Source organism: Microtus ochrogaster, chromosome 7, assembly GCF_000317375.1.
Source record: "Microtus ochrogaster isolate Prairie Vole_2 chromosome 7, MicOch1.0, whole genome shotgun sequence".
Classification (NCBI taxonomy): domain Eukaryota; kingdom Metazoa; phylum Chordata; class Mammalia; order Rodentia; family Cricetidae; genus Microtus; species Microtus ochrogaster.
In genome coordinates this window covers 53,151,488-53,157,939 of record NC_022014.1, presented here as the reverse complement: position 1 = coordinate 53,157,939, position 6,452 = coordinate 53,151,488, and the positions used below count along the sequence as shown (strand labels likewise).

Sequence of the window (6,452 nt, the reverse complement as noted above, 5' to 3'; positions counted from 1 at the left end):
GAGACCAGCCTGGTCTACAGAGCTAGTTCCAGGACAGGCTCCAAAGCCACAGAGAAACCCTGTCTCGAAAAACCAAAAAAAAAAGAAAAAAAAATGTGTTTACTTATTTACTGTTAGATCAATTTATTTTATGTGTATAAATGTTTTGCTTGCATTTATGTATGTGCATCAAATGCATGCCTGGTGCCAACAGAAGTCAGAAAAAGACTTCAAAATTTATGGAGCTGGAGTTACAGATGGTGGTGACCTATCATTTAGGTGCTGGGAATTTAACCCAGGTCTTCACTGCTGAACTATGTCTTTCCATGCCACTTTTTCTTTGTTCATGTGTGTGTGTGTTGTTGAGGTGGTGTTGTTTGGTGTGTGTACAATGTCTCTCTGTGCCACATTTTCTTTGTTTGGGTTGTGTGTATATTTGTGTGTGTGTGTTGTTCGGGGGGGGCATTGTTTGGGGTGTGTGGGCTATGTCTCTCCATGCCACTTTTTCTTTTTTGGGGGTGTGTGTGTGAGTGTTGTTTGGTGTGTGTTAGTTCCTAAAACTAAACACGGCCTGCACAGTTACCTGTGTGTGTATGATATCAGGGTTGATTCCTGGAAAAGGCTGTGTCTCCTACGCTTCAGCTTTCCTTAGTTGCCTGGACTTCTTTGCTTAGGGTTGGGGGGGGGGTGTGATATTTATCCCTTGTCCTTGTTTAGGTAGCCTTCTTGATGGGATTTTGTGGGTGTGCCTTGCCTGTCATTTCTAGAAGACACATCTCAGCAGACTTCTAGTTCCTCCGGTTCTTGGAATCTTTCTGTCCCCTCTTTTGTGATGTTTCCTGAGTCTTAGGTACTGTAGGAGTTGGATCTGCTGGAGCTAGGCACTGCATTATCATTTTTTTCTCTGCATTTGGATCAGGTGTAGTCTTCTATAATGATTGCCATCTGTTGCAAAAGAAGCTTCTTTGGTGATGCATGAGAGGTACACTTCTCTGTGGTTGGATAGCCATTTTCAGGTACTGAGACCCAGAAAGTGAGGGAACCCTGCTGAAACTGAGCAGGAAAGTCAGGAAGAGAGTCTAATGCTGATGCCTCCACTGGCCTATGTGACAGTTTCAGGTGACAGCAGTGGATGTTAAAAAGAAAGGTTAGGCCGGGCGATGGTGGCGCACACCTTTAATCCCAGCACTTGGGAGGCAGAGGCAGGCGGATCTCTGTGAGTTCGAGACCATCCTGGTCTACAGAGCTAGTTCCAGGACAGGCTCCAAAGCCACAGAGAAACCCTGTCTCAAAAAAAACAACCTCCCCCCCCCCTCCCAAAAAAGAAAGGTTAGCTCTAGGCACGTTTTCAGAAATGGCTCTTGTTGCTGGAAAAAAAACAAATGAGAAGACTCTGCCACTTGGCAGCACAGAGAAAAATCCAAGACAAGTGATAGAGCTCTTCTCCGAGAAAAAGCCAGTTAACAGAGGAGCTGCCCATGGGGGCCATGCCTTTAGTTCTAGGACGGGGAGTCACAGATGGTATCTCTGAGTTCCAGGACAGCCAGGGCTATGTAGAAACAAAAGAAAGGAACTAGGCAGTGGTGGTGCACACCTTTAATCCCAGCACTCTGGAGGCAGAGGGAGGTGGATCTCTGTGAGTTTGAAGCTAGCCAGGGCTACACAGAAAGACCATGTCTTGAAGAAAGAAAAAGAAAGAGAGGAAAGTCAGTCTAGAGCAGTTACCACAAGAAAGACCATAAGCTTGTTTACACCTCACTGCTGATAACAGGTGTCAAGACCTAGTTGGTTAACAACCAGTCTTCAGATAACTCAGTGGGTAAAGGCACCTTCTAGCAAACCTAATTAATGTGAGTGAGTTCATCCCTCAGATCTGCTGAGTACAAGAGAACTGACTCCTGCTGGTTGTCCTCTGACATTCTATGCTTGCTGAGGCATTTGAAGTTATGTACACATTCAAACGTGTGTGCGCACACACACAGCGTAAAAAACTAAAAAAAAGTTAAGTCTTTCCATTAATCCCGGGGGCGGAAAACGTGTGCGCACACACACACACACACACACACACACATACAATGTAAAAAACTAAGAAAACGTTAAGTCTTTCCGTTAACCCTGGGGGCAGAAACCCAGATAACATTCGGGCATTTTAAAATTTTTTTTAAATTGATATTTATTGAGCTCTACATTTTTCTCTGCTCCCGTCCCTGCCTCTCCCCTTCCCCCTTCAATCCTCCCCCAAGGTCCCAATGCTCCCAATTTACTCAGGAGATCTTGTCTTTTTCTACTTTCTACTTCCCCATATAGATTAGATCTATGTAAGTCTCTCTTAGTGTCCTCATTGTTGTCTAAGTTCTCTGGGATTGTGGTTTGTAGGCTGGCTTGCTTTGCTTTATGTTTAAAAACCACCTATGAGTGAGTGCATGTGATAATTGTCTTTCTGGGTCTGGGTTACCTCATTCAAAATAATGTTTTCTAGCTCCATCCATTTGCCTGAAAAATTCAAGATGTCGTTATTTTATGCTGTATAGTACTCCATTGTGTAAATGTACCACATTTTCTTTATCCATTCTTCAGTCGAGAGGCATTTAGGTTGTATCTAGGTTCTGACTATGACAAACAAAGCTGCTATGAACATAACTGAGCACATGTCCTTGTGGCACAATTGAGCATCCTTTGGCTATATACCCAAAAGTGGTATTACTGGGTCTTGAGGAAGGGTGTTTCCTAATTTTCTGAGAAATCCCCACACTGACATCCAAAAGGCTCTATACCAGCTTGCAATTGGGAACACCAGCAATGCAGAAGTATTTCCTTTTCCCCACAACCTCTCCAGCATAAGTTGTCGTCAGTGTTTTTGATCTTGGCCATTCTTAAGGTATAAGATGGAATCTTAGAGTTGTTTTGATTTGCAGTTCTCTGATGACTAAGGATGTTGAACATTTCCTTAAGTGTATTTCAGCCATTTTAGATTCCTCTGTTGAGAGTTCTCTGTTTAGGTCTGTACTCCACTTTTTTTTAAAAAATTGGATTATGTGTTCTTTTAATGACCAATTTCTTGAGTTCTTTGTATATTTTGGAGATCACACCTCTGTCTGTTGTGGGGTTAGTGAAGATCTTTTCCCATTCTGTAGGCTGTCATTTTGTCTTGTTGACTGTGTCCTTTGCTTTACAGAAGCTTCTCCGTTTCAGGCAGTCCACTTACTAATTATTTCTTTCAGTGTCTGTGCTACTGGAGTTATATTTAGGAAGTGGTTCCCTGTGCCAATGCGTTCAAGTGTACTTACCACTTTTTCTTCTATGAGGTTCAGTGTGGCTGGCTTTATGTTGAGGTCTTTGATCCATTTGGAGTTGAGTTTTATGCATAGTGATAGATATGGGTCTATTTTCATTCTTCTACATGTTGATATCCAGTTATACCAGCACCATTTGTTAAATATGCTTTCTCTTTTGCATTTTATATTTTTTTCTTCTTTGTCAAAAATCAGGTGTTTGAAGGTGTGTTGGATTAATATCTAGGTCTTCTATTCGGTTCCATTGGTCCTCCTGTCTGTTTTTATGCCAATACCAGGCTGTTTTCAGTACCGTAGCTCTGTAGTAGAGTTTGATTGAAGTCAGGAATTGTGATGCCTTTAGAAGTTCTTTTATTGTATAGGATTGTTTTGGCTATTCTGGGTTTTTTGCTTTTTCATATGAATTTGAGTACCGTTCTTTCAAGGTTATTGAAGAATTTTGCTGGGATTTTGATGGGCATTGCATTGAATCTGTAGATTGCTTATGGTAAGATTGCCATTTTTACTATGTTAATTCTACCTACCCAAGAGCATGGGAGATCTTTCCACTTTCTGGTGTCTTTTTCAATTTTCTCTCCTCAAAGACTTAAAGTTCTTGTCATACAAGTCTTCTACTTGTTTGGTTAGAGTTACTCTGAGTACTTTTATGTTATTTGTGGCTATTGTGAAGGGTAATGTTTCTCTGATTTCTTTCTCAGCCCACTTATCTGCGTAAAGGAGGGCTACTGATTTTTTTGAGTAATCTTGTATTCTGCTACATTACTGAAAGTGTTTATTAGTTGTAGAAATTTCTTGGTAGAATTTTTGGGGTCTCTTATGTAAACTATCATATCATCAGCAAATAGTGAGAGTTTGACTTCTTTTCTTATTTGTATCCTCTTGATCTCCTTTTGTTGTTTTATTGCTCTAGCTAGGACCTCAAGTACTATATTGAATTGATAATGGAGAGAGTGGACAACCTTGTCTTGTTTCTGATTTCAGTAGGATTACTGGGAATTTATCACCATTTAAGTTTGGTGTTTGCTGTTGACTTGCAGTATATTGCCTTTATTATGTTTAGGTATGTTCCTTGTATCTCTGCTCTCTCCAAGACCTTTATCATGACAGGATGTTGTATTTTGTTGAAAGCTTTTTTGGTATCTAATGAGATGATCATGTGGTTTTTATTTTTTAGTTTGTTTATATGGTGGATTATGTTGACAGATTTTCATATGTTGAACCATCCCTGGGTCTGTGGGATGAAGCCGACTTGATCATGGTGGATAATTTTTCCAATTTATTCTTGGATTCGGTTTGCTAGTATTTTATTGAGTATTTTTGCATCAATGTTCATGAGTGAGATTGGTCTGTAATTCTTTTAGTGGTTTGGATATTAGGGTAGTTGTAGCCTCATAAAGAGTTTGGCAATGTTCCTTTTGTTTCTATGGTGTGGAACAATTTGAGGAGTGTTGGTCTTCTTTGAAAATCTTGTAGAATTCTGAGCTAAAACCATCTGATTCTGTTTTTTTTGGGGGGGGAGACTTTTGATGACTGTTGCTATTTCTTCAGCAGTTATAGGTCTGTTTAATTTGTTTATCTGGTCTTGATTTAACTTTGGTAAGTAATATTTATCCAGAAAGTTGTCCGTTTCCTTTAAGTTTTCCAATTTTGTGGAGTACAGGTTTTTGAAATATGACCTGATCATCTGTATTTCCTCCATGTCTGTTGTTATGTCCCCCTTTTTATTTCTGATTTTGTTAATTTGGATATTCTTTCTCTGCCTTTTGGTTAGTTTAGTTAAAGGTTTGTCCATTTTGTTGATTTTTCTCGAAGAACCAACTCTTTGTCTCATTGAGTCTTTTATTGTTTTCTTTGTTTCTATTTTGTTGATTTCAGCTCTCAATTTGATTATTTCCTGAAGTCTAGTTCTCTTGGGTGAGGTGTCTTCTTTTTGGTCTAAAGTTTTTAGATGTTAATCAACTGTGAGGGGTTTTTCCAGCTTCTTTATGTAGGCATTTAGTGCTGTGAACTTTCCTTTTAACACTGTTTTCATTGTGTTCCATAAATTTGGGTATGTTGTGGGGTCATTTTCATTGAATTTTAGGAAGTCTTTAATTCTCCCGTTATTTCTTCCTTGACCCATTGATGATGAGTGAACATTGTTTAATTTCCATGTGTTTATGGGCTTTCTGGAATTAGTATTGCTGTTGAATTCTAATTTAAGCCATGGTGATCTGATAAGATACATGGGGCTATCCCATTTTTTTTGTATTTGTTGAGGTTTGTTTTGTTACCAACTATGTGGGGTGCTGAGAAGAATATATATTCTTTTATGTTTGGATGGAATATTCTTTAGTTGTCTGTTAAGTCCATTTGAGTCATTACATCTGTTAGTTCCCTTATTTCTCTAATTTTTTTTTTCAGCTGACCTGTCTAGTGGTGAGAGTGGAGTGTTGAAGTCTCCCACTATTAATGTGTGTGGTTTAATGTATGATTTAAGCTTTAGAAGTGTTTCTTTTACATATGAGGGTGCCCTTATATTTGGGGCATAGATGTTCAGTATTGAGATTTCCTCCTGAAGGATTTTTCCTGTGACTAATAGGAAATGTCCTTCTTTGTCTCTTTTGATTGAGTATAGTTTGAAGTCTATTTTGTTAGATATTAGATAGCTACACACCAGCTTGTTCCTTAGGTCCATTTGATTGGAAAAATTTTCCCAATCCTTGACTCTGAGACAATGTCTGTCTTTGAGGTTGAGATGTGTTTCTTGTGTACAGAAGGATAGATTCTGTTTTCGTATCCAATCTATTAGCCTATGTCTTTTTATAGGTGAGTTGAGTTCATTTATATTAAGGGATATTAATGACCTGTGATTGCTATCTCCTGTTTTCGTTGTTGGTGATGCTAATTTGTGTGGTTTGCCCTTCTTTGAGATTTGCTGCTGTGAGACCATCAAATAAATGTCTGTGTTTTTTTGTTGATGCAGGCAACTTCTTTGTGTTGGAGTTTTTCTTCTAGTATTTTGTGTAGGACCGGGTATTGGTTAAATCTGGTTTTGTCATGGAATATCTTATTTTGTCCATTTATGGTGATTGAAAGTTTTGCTTGCTGGAGAGGTTGTGGAGAAAGGGGTACACTCATCCATTGCTGGTGGGAATGCAAACTTGTGCAACCACTTTGGAAAGCAGTGTGGCGGTTTCT

The 6,452-nt window shown here is 39.2% G+C and overlaps 1 protein-coding gene across 2 annotated transcripts in view; it reads left to right on the top strand.

The window, feature by feature from the left end:
• Positions 1-6,452, top strand: part of Marf1 (meiosis regulator and mRNA stability factor 1) — a 55,699-nt gene that overhangs the window by 37,639 nt on the left and 11,608 nt on the right. The window lies entirely within an intron of this gene.